The sequence below is a fragment of the Chlamydotis macqueenii genome, chromosome 2, assembly GCF_036417535.1.
Source record: "Chlamydotis macqueenii isolate bChlMac1 chromosome 2, bChlMac1.mat, whole genome shotgun sequence".
In the NCBI taxonomy this organism is placed as follows: domain Eukaryota; kingdom Metazoa; phylum Chordata; class Aves; order Otidiformes; family Otididae; genus Chlamydotis; species Chlamydotis macqueenii.
This window is the reverse complement of record NC_141557.1, coordinates 135,722,638-135,736,988: the sequence shown is the minus strand read 5'-3', so window position 1 is coordinate 135,736,988 and position 14,351 is coordinate 135,722,638.

The following is a 14,351-nucleotide window of genomic DNA, read 5'->3' as shown; positions in this document are numbered from 1 at the left end:
TAAGGGAACTATCTAGCCATTCATAGGTATTAACATATTAACCTACCTTCTAAGAAAGTATCTTCCTGTACCTCCAGAGTTTCGTGTAAAGCCTTAGTTAAAACCATCATTTAATTTCTCTTTAAACAAATAAAAGCTTTCTTTTGTGTTGCATCTGTTCTTGTTGCTTTGTATTTTCCATCTAGATGCAAACCCTAAGTATTAACAGGTAAGGTTCTTATATTTTAAGCCATACATCACACAGTCAACAGCTCAGTGGATAAAACTTTAGTCTTAGGAAACACAAGACCGTTTAAGCAAATACATATTTTGCCTGTATATTCCACAACTTTCACTGTAGCCTGACATAGAAACTGGACCTTCTTGGACACAGAGAGGAGAGAAGGAAGTGCGAGGAAGACAGGTAGGGAGAGAAAGAGGGAGAGGACATTTTTATGTCCTTTTAATGCTGACCTTTATTACTTACAGGGCCATTGGAAACACTTTATGCAAAACCTGTTTCAATCGGCATATTTTATTTTGTTAAAAGAATTCTGAAAAAGTTTCTGCTTTCCTCTTGAAATAAAAAGGGTTTGTGAATATGATGAATCACTGTCCTGCAAATTACCTATTTTGTTTCTGTAGAGTTCAGTACTTCCAAAAGCACCGATCTGCATTTCCAAATGGGTATGAGGAACAGTTCAGATTCATTGAAAACTTAGCTGAAATACATTTATATCTACTTTATCCACTGACATAAGTATGATTAATACACAAGTGTATTAATTTATTTTACATTTCCCTTCCCTCCAGTAACCACTGATATCTTGTAGGTTTTGACCAGATGTTCAGTAACTGAAGTGGTATATCTACATCTGCTACTGAAAATTATTGCTTGTAATTATGGAAGAAAGCTTTCGAAATAAAGAATATTCTCTTCATTTTGAACTAAAAACATAGTAAGAGGAAAATATTTAACTTTGGAAGGAAGTATTATTACTTCTTTATTACAGGTGGGAACAGTACAGCACGCAGTTGGCCGTAGTCACCAAGTAGGCCAGCGTCAGACCTGGTCACAGAAAGCAGGTCTCCTGAATAGAAATGATCAAGTGCTGTAGCCATAAAGTCACACTGAATTTGAACCAGAAGAGAAGAGAGTCTGTTGGTTGTAACCTGTGACTATCAGAGCAAGTATCCAGAGTTTGTGTTCGGCACCCCTGGAACAGAAAGTTCAGAGGTAGCCTAGAAGCTGTGGAAGGTCTTGTCTTTTCTGTCTGATTTGAACTACATACATTTATTTAAATACAAATGAATCTCAGATTACCTTTGTACTACAGTAGGTAGGAAATATGACTTCTACAGGCAAACCTCATGAGAGAGAACATTCCTGATAGCCTGTTTTTCGGTATTTCTTGCTTGTGAAATACTTGTAGCATTGCTGAGTTAATGGTAGAGAAAGTATTATACCTTTCAAAAACAGCTCTACAAAGGCAATGGCTGATGTTTGGACTTTTTCTTTAGTTTTACAAAAATCTAGCTTAAAGAATACCATCAAGTCTTAAATGCAAAAATGCTTTGAAATACATAGTGAACATTATTGCTGTGCTATTTTGATATTGGTAGAAATTTCTTCAAATAGACTTCTATATCAAATCCTATCTGAAGGCATAAGGCTCACTGGAGAAACTGCCATTGGTGACAGAAAGCTTTGAATGAAATCTGTTCTTCTCTGAGTTTCATAATTCAAAATAGTTTGGCCATTTTAGTCAAATATTTAACAACAAAAGGCAATATTTATCAAACTGACCTGGACTTTGCTTCTAATATCCGAATGTCATGTCAGGAACACAACCTCATCTTTAAGAAAAGTAACCTAATCCTAATATTCTTTATTTTAATGGAGGTGAGATAATTTTTTATTTAGCTTTCTATATGGGTGTGTTTGCCTGTGCCTGTACATAGATATATGCACATACCCCTGTTAGATACAGTGGTCAAAGCAATCTAACACTGTAGCACTTGCCAGAACACTAAATATGCATACAGACTTTTTCAGAAGCAAGCTGCAAGCCAATTAATTAGGTGTTGTACTAGAAATTCTATATTTTTACAAGTAGACTCCTAAATTTCCACTTTGCCTTACTCGGTACATTCATAAAAAGCTTTAATATTGCTCAAATTCCAGTTTCTAAATGTTATTAACTCTTACTCTTTTGTCAATAGGCTAATGCTATGTGCCATAAATAGGCAAAAGCTCAGTCATTGGAAGGCAAGGGATTACATGCAAGTTTCAGCTTTCAGTTAGGAAGGACAATCACAAAAAATGTTCACTGGCTTTAGTGAAAAACTTACAAATGTAACACAAATGACAAAAAATAAAGTAAAGGAGTAAAATAAAAATTTATAAAGACAAGCCAAAACTATCTTTTTGACTCATTAATTTAAAGCCACCCCTGAGAGTTTTAAAAATTTGGCACTGACAAAGCAGAGTACTCCAAAGTTCTTAGTGTGTTTGGTTTTTTGTTTTTACAGCTTCAGTGGAAAGCTGTGTTATAAATTGATCATAGTTACACTGTTATGAGTATGGTTTATATCTAGACTTGAAGCAGTAATCCCACTTTTAGAGCTAAGGGAGAAAAGTTCTCTTATCTGAGTAATCACATTTTCTAAGTATTATCTTTTCCATATGTTCATGGGCAGGAAAAACACAAAGTCACTTGTGAAAAGACTTCTTAATCCTTTGCCTTTCTGCTTTTTGTTGATCTTTTAATACTCTTGAGCTTATAATCTAATTCCATATTCTAATTACATCATTAAGTTTCTTGTAGTGTTGTGTATTCCCATGAAAATTTTAGCACCAAGGATTTAGGGTAACATACAGTACAGGAATTGTTGATTACCTTTTTTCAACATCCAGAAAAATCTCACAGGAAATTTCATAGGTATACGCTTAGGCCATACAGCTACAAAGAGTAAATTTCAAACTGACTTTGTACACAGATGCATCTTTCTTGCCAAGTATTTGCCAAGTGAAGATCAAACAAAACCAAGGCTGTTCCTGCTACCAAATGAGTAGCTTGTAACATAAAAATTAGTCACCCTTTGTAACTCACAATGTAGCAGTACACCTCTTTTTTAAAAATGTACTTTTTAGACAATATTTTCCAAATTTATAATTAAAAATATTAATTTTTAAAATAGAGAAACTTTAAATGTGTTAGCTTATATTGAAAACATCTTTGTGTCTAAGAGCAAAGAGAGTATAAAGAATAGGTAATAGCTTGCTGGTTACCTAAATTTGGCTTCAGTTATTAAAAGTGAAAAACATTAAAATGGTAAAAGAGAAAAAAAAATGAACAAAATAAAATAAAAAGAATGCATATGCATGTACAGGTCAGATCCGTTCAAATTCAGGTATTCGTGTCATTCTCACTTAGCAGGATCAAGGGGCATACCTATACTTTTAGAAAAAAGATCAGAAAGCAAGCTTGAGACACTGAGCCCATTACCACTCACATGGCTCAGTAGTTATACCCACACTCAGCTGCTGTGGACTACTACAGGCAACAATTTCCAACAAAATTTTGCTACAGCTACCAATTATTAGGGTGAGAGCTAATCAGGGGGAGAGATTAGCTCATGGTCCTCTTTTTTTTTTTGTTTAATAATATGGAAGTAGCCAGGGTCTTCCACAGCAGACTAGTTGCAGATCTGAGCAGGAATGCATACTCTGAGTGCATACTCTTGTCAGGCCACTGATTTTAGGCCATTTTCCTGCTCATAAAGTATTCTAGTACTACAGTAATAAGCATCAGAAGACACACAGAGGCACTAAAATCTATCACCATTACTCAAACAGTCTTTGCTATGCACTGCACCCCAGAATACTCATTTGCGAAAGACAGTATGTCAAAATCAGCATTTCAAAGTGTCCCAGTTAGTCACAGACACAAATGGGTTCTCTGTGCATTATAAATCCCCATATAAGGGAGAATATTTTGTTGATGTGTGTATAGAATGAAAAGCACATATGAGACCAGGTTCCTCTGCTACTGGAGGTGTCAATTCCTTGTATTACGTAGGCCATTCACAGCTGAGCTCGCTGCTTTTACACTGCTTACTCTATATATTGCCCATTATCACCAGTGACAGCTTGTTCTTTTATTTTTGTGTCAGTTCATGATCCTACAAGTGCAAAAAAGTAATAGGATACCTTGACCCCGTATTTGTGAGGGCACTTTTAGGCCTAGAGTCTGGGCCAGAGATGAAACAGAAAACTGTACTACAGTTTTTGATAAAGTATCCTGCTGCTAATTTTTTAAAGCTTCTAACTAGTCATGTCAGCAAGTCCTTCTGTTTCAAATACTGCAGATCATCTACACCCTCCAGCACTCACCTGCTTGTAACTTTGAATGACAGAACATTTGTATCTAGAGACCTGTCAGATGAAAAGTATCCCTCTTCTGACTGGGCTGCTAACTGTAAAATGTAAAGCCTTTTACTCTGGTCATTTAAAGAAAATATACTGTCAATCACCTTCATCAAACAAATAATACATGCATAACAGTCAAATATCTTTGTTTCATGTAAGCCCCTCTTTCACGTATTAAAATGTTCTCTTTTCAGCCAGTATAATTCAGTTGTGTCAAAACTTGGTGGCAAGCTAAAAGCTGGAAAGGTAGATTTTTTCTTTTTTTTTTGTAAAACAAATGTAATATAAAACAACTACTGTATTGATTTTATTGCTCATTCTCTAGACAGTAAGTAGAGAGAGAACAGTCTAATCAGGATCTAGGCCACATTCACATTTCAATCCACAGTTTGATAAACATTATGTAGTACAAGTCACCTAAGAGATCCTTTCTATCTCTGTTTCTAAAATTGTTTTGGTTTGTTTTTTGTTGTTTTTTTTTTTTAAGTACTGATATAATCAAATTGCCCCTCTGCCCTTAGGAGCACTGACAACAACAAAGACTTTCTGCAGAATTCATGTCCACAATCCAACAAAATACACAATGTAAGGACATGGGGACAAGGATAAAGGAATGGCTTTATATATATTATAAATTAATGGAACTCCTTGCAATGAATGTAGAACTGGAAGAATATTATCATACTGGGCCACAAGTTTTACCTAAAGCCATATGTTACCTGTCTCTACATGCAGAGCAATGGGAAAATACGTGTCTTCCCGCTTTATAAGGCACTCACAGTCCTTTCCTGAAGGAAGCCTCAAGTTTTCTTCTCTGCAAAATAATACTTATTTTATATAACTTTGGAATTGAACACTACTGCTTTTTTCCATTGACATGCTTTTTAGATTCATTCTGCCAAATATTGACATACATAATATATGTAAAGTGAGGGGGGAGAGAGAGAGGAGAAGAGAAAGGGAGAGCTCATGGCTACTTTCCACAGATGAAAACAGGTTTCATGTGCACATATGAACAACAGATGTGGAAATACGTAGTATTCCAACAATAAGCAAATAAATCCACCTAATAGCCTAATTATAGAAGACTATGGACTTGTGAAAATCCTTTATCGGCAAGCATACTAAATCCTAACTTAGTCAGAATTCTAGTTGTGCCAAAATCTACCATGATATATTAGAAGATTTGTTCAGTTTCTTGAAAGAAAATATGCTGCTCAGATGTGGGTATTGATTCATCCAAACTGATACTTTATAATGAAGGAGAGCTGTAAAAAGCTTAAGAATAATTAAAAATAAACAAATATTTTCAGTTTACTGCAATAAAGCCTGTATACAAACAAATTGCAAGACCTTTGTATTCTGTAGCCTCAAAGATGCAATAAGGTCTATTCTGGTGAAGCTTTAAAACCCAGCAGGGTTAGCAATTTGCTCAAGGGTCCACCCTTGCAAATCCAATTGTAGTATCAGGCGTTATTTTTGCTCTCACATTGCCTACCACAATTATTTGTGCTGCTGAGCAGGAGGATAATCATAGGTTTTTATCAAATATAGATCTGAGTTGCATTAGACAATATTATAGTAATGCTACACAGTATGTCAAACTAATTTAACATAGTGGGTCAGTAGACCAACAGCATTGTATATAGTCAAAATACTTCACAGGGAAGTTGTTTACAAGAGGGAATTGCTAAAATTTGAGAAAACGTCCGATTAATTTTGATTTGATAATGCAGTATTGATTCTGCATTAATATAAGTCCCCAAACCCACTTGCTGCTGTAATCTTTTTATCTCTCTCCAGTGGACAAATCACTACCTTAGCAGAACTATCACAGACTTAAAAAACAGCCCTGAATATTATTGCTTATCCCATTTCCTCTGTTGTAAACTAAACCTCACTGGTAATTCACACCACAGGAGAAAATGACTACAGACTACAATGGCTACCAATTTTAGCTACTTTGCTTCTATTCCTATCCCTTTTCACATATAAGCAGTAAATATTCAGGTTTCTACTTTTCATATAATTTATAGCCCAAAACATTTTAAAAATTAATATGTAATCAGAATACTTACACAGTTGGTCATGAAGCTGATACATTCTTAAATAAGAACATTGAGTCAAGATTAATTTGGAAATTACTTTTATTTTTATACATTCTCCAAGGAAGACCCCATTTCTAAATCTGAGGTAACAATTTCCATGTGACAGCCTTAACTCTGGTTTTAGCATAGAAACAGATTAAATTTTTCAATAAGTGTAATGAAACATATTCACATTCTTAAAAAATATTCAAAGCAATTCAAGCATTAAAACATTAGAAAACAAAAATTCAGGCTGCCCAGGCAGAGGTTAGATAGAGCTTGATTCAAGCTCTTCTATGCAAAACTTAGCTTAGCTTAAGTCATGCAACTGAAGAATTTCAATTGTGGTAAAACATTATTTTTCACAAGACTTTTGTTTCATTCAGTACCTAGTAAGCATGCTGCTCAAAATACTTTGTTTTATCAGCATTCAGTGACGGTCCATGTGTTTTTTGCAACACTTCTGCAATGAGTATGGAACTACCATTTTTTTAAAGGATTGCTGTAATATACATATTACATATACGCTTCAAAAATATTAAATTTAATTGTCTTCAGAAACTTGCTTTCACAAATTTCTGTCTCTGAAGCTGATTGGCTGAAACTTTCAAAGACATGGCCTTCATCAGTTCCCAGTAGAATCATAGAATCAAGAATGGTTAGGGTTGGAAGGGACCTTCAAAGGTCATCTAGTCCAACACCCCTGCAAGGAGCAGGGACATCCCTGACTAGATCAGGTTGCTCAGAGCCTCATCCAGCCTGGCCTTGAACGTTTCCAGGGATGGGGCTTCCACCACCTTTCTGGGCAACCTGTTCCAGTGTTCTATAACTCGCATTGTAAAAAATTTTTTCCTAATTTCCAATCTAAATCTACCCCCCTCTATTTTAAAACCATTACTTCTGTCCTATTGCAACAGGCCCTACTAAACAGCCTCTCCCCATCTTTCTTATAGGCCCCCTTGAGGTACTGGAAGACCGCTATCAGGTCTCCCCGGAGCCTTCTCTTCTCCAGGCTGAACAGCCCCAACTCTCTCAGCCTGTCCTCATAAGAGAGGTGCTCCAGCCCTCTGATCATCTTTGTGGCCCTCCTCTGGACCTTCTCCAACTGGTCCATGTCCTTCTTATGTTGGGGCCTCCAGAACTGGACACAGTACTCCAGGTGGGGTCTCACCAGAGCAGAGTAGAGGGGCAGAATCACCTCCCTCGACCTGCTGGCCACACTCCTCTTGATGCAACCCAGGATGCGGTTGGCTTTTGGGCGCAAAGGCACATTGCCGGCTCATGTTGAGCTTCTCATCCACCAGCACTCCCAGGTCCTTCTCCTCAGGGCTGCTCTCAATCCATTCCCTACCCAGCCTGTATTTGTGCCTGGGATTGCCATGACCCAGGTGCAGGACCTTGCACTTGGCCTGGTTGAACTTCATGAGGTTGGCACAGGCCCACCTCTCCAGCCTGTCAACGTCCCTCTGGATGGCATCCCTCCCTTCCAGCGTGTCGACGGCACCACACAACTTGGTGTCATCGGTGAACTTGCTGAGGGTGCACTCTATCTCACTGTCCATGTCGCCGACAAAGATGTTGAACAGGGCCGGGCCCAACACGGACCCCTGAGGGACGCCACTCGTGACCGGTCTCCACTTGGACATTGAGCCGTTAACCACTACTTTCTGAGCGCGGCCATCTAGCCAACTCCTTATCCACCGAGTGGTCCGTCCATCAAACCCATGTCTCTCTAGTTTAGAGAGAAGGATGTTGTGTGGGACAGTGTCAAAAGCTTTGCACAAGTCCAGGTTGATGATGTCAGTTGCTCGTCCCTCGTCCACCGATGCTGTCACCCCATCATAGAAGGCCACCAAATTGGTCAGGCACGATCTCCCTTTGGTGAAGCCATGTTGGCTGTCACCAGCAACCTCCTTGCTCTCCATGGGCCTTAGCATGGTTTCCAGGAGAATCTGCTCCATGACCTTGCCAGGCACAGAGGTAAGGCTGACCAGCCTGTAGTTGCCCGGGTCTTCCTTATTCCCCTTTTTAAAAATTGGGGTTATGTTCCCTTTCTTCCAGTCATCGGGGACCTCACCAGACCACCACGACTTCTCAAATATGATAGCCAGTGTCTTGGCAACTTCATCTGCCAGTTCCCTCAGGACCCGCGGATGGATCTCATCAGGACCCATGGACTTGTGCACCTTCAAGTTCCTCAGATGATCCCGAACCTGCTCTCTGAGTACAATGGGCGGTTCTTCATCCTCACAGTCCCTGCTTGCACCTTCTACAGCTTCGGTGGTGGGACAGGAACTCTTGTCGGTGAAGACTGAGGCAAAAAAGTCATTGATTACCTCAGCCTTCTCCATGTCCTGGGTAACCAGGACACCAGTTCCCTTCTGGAGGGGGCCTACATTTTCCCTGGACTTTCTTTTGTCCCCTACGTATCTATAAAAGCTCTTCTTGTTGCATTTTATATCCCTGGCCAGATTCAGTTCTGCCAGGGCTTTGGCCTTCCTTACCTTATCCCTGGCCACTCGCACAGCCTCTTTGTAGACCTCCCAGGCTACCTGTCTCTGTTTCCACCCTCTATAGGCCTCCTTTTTTACTTTCATTTAGTCCAGGAGCTCGTTGCTCATCCACGCCGGCCTCCTGGCCTTTTTGCCCGACTTGTTCTTCATCAGGATGCACCTCTGCTGAGCTTGGAGGAGGTGCTCCTTGAATATAGACCAACTTTCCTGGGCCCCTCTTCCCTCCAGGGCCGCCTCCCATGGTACTTGGCCCATCAGTTCTTTATTATGTCTCATAATTCACTATTTTATATTCTACATTCTTGAATTTAACTCTTTTAGAGGGCAGAGAGTAAAATAATACATTGAAAATATTAATTTATCATTAGTTATTTTCACTTCTTTTACAGCTGTATTTCATTATAAAATACCATTTCCTATTAATCAGTGTCCATGAGTAGGTCATATAAATTAATCAAGTAACATATTTTCTTGTTTGAGTATATGTACTCAAACATCTGTCTTATGTTTATGGGTGACAATAAAGAAAAATGTAGGTCAGAGAGGAAAAATTTTTAAAATGTGCACACACTACAGTTTGACATCACCCCGAGAACAATTACACCCATAAATTATAGTCCTCCTCCTTATTTCTTGCTCTCTTGCCTTCCCCAGAAGAGTGTTTTCTCCTGCCCCTTCCATGGCCAGGAATGACAATTGAAAGAAGAATGGGAGGAGGGGAAAAAAAAATGTAAGGCTTTCAGGGAGAGAAGGCTGAGGGGAAGATAAACCTCCTTTTTCTCTGCCTGCTTTGCCAAAGGAGAGGGCGAGATGCACGTTTTCATTTGGAGAGAAAAGTGGGAATTTTTTTCAATGCACATCAGAACTTTTGTTCAGTCACACCCTTTTCAGTTATAATTTAATATCTACCTTTTCTAAACTATATTCCATCTGAAAAGGAAGTCACGTCCTATGCATTTGTAAGGAATGCATGTGACATATCCGGTCTTTAGGCCAGGAAGGAGCAGTCAGCAGCTGTGGGCTCTTTCCCCACCCAAACAACCACAGCAATCTCTAAACTCCCAAACAAGCATATTTCCACCAAAACTGTGTGACTTTCAGCAAATCAAGGCTTCCATTAGCAAAGGGAGAGGCTGCAGTGCAGACTTCAGACTGCGGGAAGTGCTTGGATCTTTCTCCTGGGGCAGGGACAGGCAGCAGCCCTGCCTGCAGAAGGTGTGTCCAGGTGGAGGACCTCCTGCTGCAGGTGCCTGAGCTGCAGGAGACGGTGAGGAGGCTGCGTAACATCAGGGAGACTGAGAAGGAGTTAGATAGCTGGTTCCAAGCACAGTCTGCAGTGGACACACAGACCATGGCTTAACAGCTAAAAATTCCCCCACTGGCACACACAGAAGGGAGGGGGCCAATAATGCAGAAGAATGGAAGCTTGCAACAAGGGCCAGCAGGAGGAAGAAACTTTGCCCAAAGCCTGAGCTGCCCTTGCAGAACCACTTCACTGCTCTGCAGACTGATGAGGAAAGACCTGGCACATCAGGAGAGATGCTGGAGCTGAGGAAGGCAGCCCGATATAGAGAGATGTGCTGCTTACAGGGTCTTGTATCAGGGATGCCACTGAGAGACTACCAAGCCTAGTGCAGTCCATTGACTATTATCCACTGCTGTTGTTTCATGTGGGCACCAGTGATACAGCCAGGAGCTGCAGGAAGCATTACAGAGTTCTGGGAGTGGCAGCAAAGGAATCTGGAGTGCAGATAATTTTTTTCATGAGTCCTCCCAGTCAAAGGGAAGGAGTTGGAAAGGATCAGTCAAATCTGACAAATCAACAAATAGTTGCAGGATTTGTGCCACAGCCAGAAGTTCAACTACTACTGCTTTGAGAAACTTGCTCTACTCGGGGTTAGTGGGGTCTATCTGTCACAGAAGAGAAAGAATATCTTCAGTTATAGGTTTGCTAAGCTTATTGCTATGATGGAAATGTGCTGAGATGGCTCCTATGACTGGAGTGTTGTTATGGAAGGATACAGGCTCTTTAGGAAGGACAGACAGGAGGAAGGGAGGCAAGGATGTGGTGTCACCTCCTGTGTCAATGACCAGCCAGAATACATGAAACTCCGCCTGGGATTCTATGTTAATTGAAAAATAATTCTATTCTAATTCCCAAAGCATTCTATAATTCTAAAAGTAGAAAGGAGATTTCAGAGTGTGGACACCAGTGAAGTGAAATGGATTGGGCCCTGCCTATTAATAGTTTATCAGATCAGATAAACTCAAGCAGGGTCCATCCAAATCAAATGGACCCAAGCAGGTAGGAAAAAAGGTAGAAAAAGGACTGATAGAGTGGAGAAGGTCAACATCTCACACGCCCAGGCTTAGGATGTACTGACAGATAGTACCTTCAGATTTTCCTTGGAAGTGTTCAAGGTTAGGTTGGATGGGGCTTTGAGTAACTTGGTCTTGTGAAAGATGTCCCTGGCCATAGATAGAGGATTAGACTAGGTGATCTGCATATGTTCCTCCAATCCCAATCCGTTCTATGATTTTATTTGTGTATTATTTTTTTAATTCAGTATAAAAAGCTACATTGACAGTATTTCCATTTTTATTTGAGGAAACATTAATAGAAATTGGATGACTAAATGCTAGTTACAAAAAAACTACTGAAAAGGAGGACAGATTTCCATGAAACAGTGGAAGTATTTAAAAAGCAAACAAAGAGTAGCAAATATATTAGACAATGGAGAAGGGGATGTTTTCCTTTCATTATTTTATAAAATCATAAGAAATTGCTTTTATTTATGTGGAAAAGTATATATGTAATTATTATTTCTTAGTTTTTCTCCTTAAGACATAAATAAAAAGTCATGTGTATTATAGCAACAATACATCACTTCTGGCTGCTGGCCTATGTCTTGTACAGCTAAAGGCATTTAAATGTAATATTTCTTGCTTGTTAAAACACTGGCAGCTTTCTCTCTGGGTGGAGATGTATAACAGTGGGCATGAGAAAAGGAAGTTTCATAATCAGGGAAGTAAAACATTAAAAATCCTAGAATAACAACACATAGCATTAAAAAAAAACAAGGTCAAATCTGTCTTTAATATTTATTTGCTTTCCTCCATGACCTGTCCTTGTGCTTGGAAAATATATTATAAAATAGAGCTAATTGACTCAAATTGACTAAGGTGGGTCTATTATCTTTCTGAGAGTCTTATGAGAAAGCAAGAAGAACTTTAGGTTAACCTGTGCTGGCTTGTAGTGGTAGTAATGAGATCTGAATATCTTTCATTCTGTTTTCCAGTTCTGAAATGGTTTGGTTCTGAATTTGACATTTTGAACTTTCCCTACTGAATTGTTTGATCTAAGACACAGCATTTTGATCCTCTGCACTCTTAAGAAGAGAAATGCTCACCAAGGAGTAGGTTTGGTTATCTGTATTCACGGTAGCTGTCCATTGCACCATTTGAACCTACATTTTCAACATGCCAGGAGAGTTCCCTAGTCATCATGCTAGGGGTCATTCAGATTGTTATTAGGAGACGAGTTTCCCTGCATGATTCTATTTTGCCCTGAGTAAACCATCAAGAAGTCAGTAGAGCAGGACTAGACTTCTGGGCTCCCCCATATGAAGTAGAGAATCATTTTCATTTGTTTGATATCTAGCTCACTGAAATTCAAGAAATTCACAGAAAGGGAAAAGGGTGAACTCAGTAAAGCATATTCTACCGACAGGCAACTTAGAATAACAGTATCCGATGATACTGACTCAGTATCCTCCGCTGACTCAGGCATAAAATTTGGATTTTCTTTCATTTACCAGCTGTATGCCATTAGATTGAAAGGAAACATCCTTTTGTTCCCTTCCTTTAAATCTTATTTTTTAAGGAAGATTTCCCAAATATTGTGAATTTAAGATAAAGTATGTAACTTCAGTTTTATGGTTAACACTTTTCCTAGGCAGGTGTAATGCCATTTTCTGTTCTGGACAGTTTCATTTTTCAGATAAAAATAGAGCAGTAAGAGCTGTAGAAACCAAGAGTTTTTATTTGTATGACTTCCATGCCTCTTCTTTCCTCACAGCCTCCCAAAAGCCTTTAGTCTGATGGTTTGGGCACTCTTCTGAGGAAAAGGATGCTCCAAATGTCCTCAGAAATAAATCAGAACTGAACAACATGTTCCGTATAGTGGACTTGTGTCCTCTTCACAGGGAACTAATACCTGACCGTATAGAGGGAACTGCTAGCTAATCCTCAGAGCATTTCACATATTTCCTTGGAATTTTTTTGTAGGTACAGGTTGAGTACCAAATAGTAAATTTCATTTCATTAGGTACAAGTTAAATAGCAAGTTTGGTGATTACAAGGTGGGATTACTAAAGAACTCAAGGCAAACTTGATCTTTATTCAACATCATAAAGCATAACTCTGAAGGTCTACATGTAAAAGTAACGTGAGAAATTTAATACATTGTTGTGCTGTCTGATATAGTTTATTGTTAAATTTCTGAAACAAAATTTTTAAAATTAAACAATTTCATTTTGCAGTTGACAAAGCTGAACAGTTTTGCTTTAAGTAGACAAAGGGAAAACAGCACTTGTTTAATGTACCGATAAGACTGATCTAGCAGATGATAATTTACACTTCCTGGAATCCTATTGCTTTTAGAAACTGCTATGAATGTTTACTTGTTCTATTCTTTGCAAGTTAATAACACATATCACTTCCCCTAGGACAGGGGATACTTTTCCAAGAGGGTAAAATGTCATTAAAAGTGTTTAAAATTTATATTGCACAAATTTGAGACAAAGATAAATCTTTCCACAGGAATTCCAGTTAATCCTCCAATTTATGACTGAAACACTTGTCTTATTAGACTGTTTTTATGCTTAATTAATTTATCAGTTCTGAGATATCATTTTTTTCTGATACTTATTTTATTAGTAAAATGGAAGGGACATCTGCAAAATGTGGACATGCTATTTTTTTCCCGATTGGTAAGATACAGAGATTCGAACAGGTATGTTATCTTTGAAATATCTTTTTCTTAAATATTGTCTATGAATAATTGCTACATATCTCGTATCTGAAGTTCTTCTGATATAGAATCATAGAATCATAAAATAGTTTGGGTTGGAGGGAACCCTTAAAGTTCATCCAGTCCAAATTTCTTGCAATAAAAAGGGACATCTTCAACTAGATCGGGTTGTTCACAGCCCCAGGGATGGGGCATCTACCACCTCTCCGGGCAACCTGTTCCAGTGCCTCAGCACCCTCACAGTGAAGAATTTATTCCTTATATCTAGTGTAGATGTACCCTCTTTCAGTTTAAAACCATTACTCCTT